Source organism: Asparagus officinalis, chromosome 10, assembly GCF_001876935.1.
Source record: "Asparagus officinalis chromosome 10, Aspof.V1, whole genome shotgun sequence".
Taxonomy (NCBI): domain Eukaryota; kingdom Viridiplantae; phylum Streptophyta; class Magnoliopsida; order Asparagales; family Asparagaceae; genus Asparagus; species Asparagus officinalis.
Window position 1 is genome coordinate 23975294 of NC_033803.1, and position 1433 is coordinate 23976726.

Sequence of the window (1433 nt, forward strand, 5' to 3'; positions counted from 1 at the left end):
TTTTTTTACTAATATGATACTGTATGGACACAAGCCCTCATGGCGATACTTTTGAGGGTTTTTTTTGTATGTGCTGGCATTACTTTTTTTTATTTCTCTTTTTATTCTTCTGATAGTTGTTTGCTTTAAATCATTTCATGTTTCATCTTGATGGCTTTAGTTGACTGTCCAATATCTTTCATTTATATATAAGACATTTTGATATGAGAGATGTGTAAATTGTCATGCGGAGCATTTCAGCTTGTATGGGGCGAGATGGAATGCCCTACAATTGTCCTGAATGGCTTGATAATAGGCCCATTGTATGTGCTGGTAATTGATCTGTTAAAGATGTAACAAAACCTGGTCCTTTAGTGTGGTCTTATATTATTGAGTATTCATTTTGATCAAGTATTTGTTCAAATTTGATTCATATGGTGATTTAAGAGAAATCAGCATACTTTGATATTCGTCTACTAAATGCCAAAATATGATCATTCACATATTTGATTTTTGTGATTATTGAATACTTATTTGTGTGCATATGACTATTTCATATTCATGTGAACAACAATATTCGTTACATATCACCTTGAATCTCTATTGCTTTCTGATAGATTTGATTCATAAAATTATGTCGAGCCATCATTTAGAATTTCACACTGCAAATATATGTAATTATAGTTTTGATTCATAAAAACAACATGGCGGTTGTTTTAGCGTTTAGTTTAGTCAGAACTTGTAACAAGAGTTAAGTGTTGGCACCAAGAACATTGATTGTATATAAGACCTGAGCAGAAACTCAATGTAATGTGTACTCAATATATTTGCTCTTTTTACAAACACTCTTAGCTCGAATTACCCAACATCTTCACAAGGTTTACTTGGCAAACTATTACATAAGGCTTAACCTTGTATCTGGAAAGCCCCTCTACATCAAGGAGCAAATATCAGACTATGCAAAGCATAATCATCGTGTGAGCATCAATATCTACACGCATCACAGGCCTCACTTAATAATAGGTGTACCCTTTCCCTATAGTTGCTTTGTCTAGACTTTGAGCATATCTCAGTAATCAGGCCAGAGGAAAGCTCCCATGGCAAAGCTCCTCTTCTCTTCAAGATTGCCAGTAACTGGGAGCCCGTACTGCAAAAGGAGGCAGTTGAGCTTCCATTCTGGCATCGTCTCATAATCGGTCTTAGTGTACCTCGGGTAGTTCAGTGGCATCTGAAAATAATTATTATTACCGCACCTCTCTTGCTGAGATCCCTTTCCATTCACCATGGCCATGGGAGTTTCAGACATTCTCATCGACTCCATGCCTCCTCCACTCATCTCTCTCTCTTAGTTTTCTTCTCAGCTTTGTTTGTGTTATCTGTTATTATGTGCATGGTCCTTTTATAGAGCGATAATGCCGTGCGTGGAAAACAATGAAAGGAAACTGTGTGCTGAG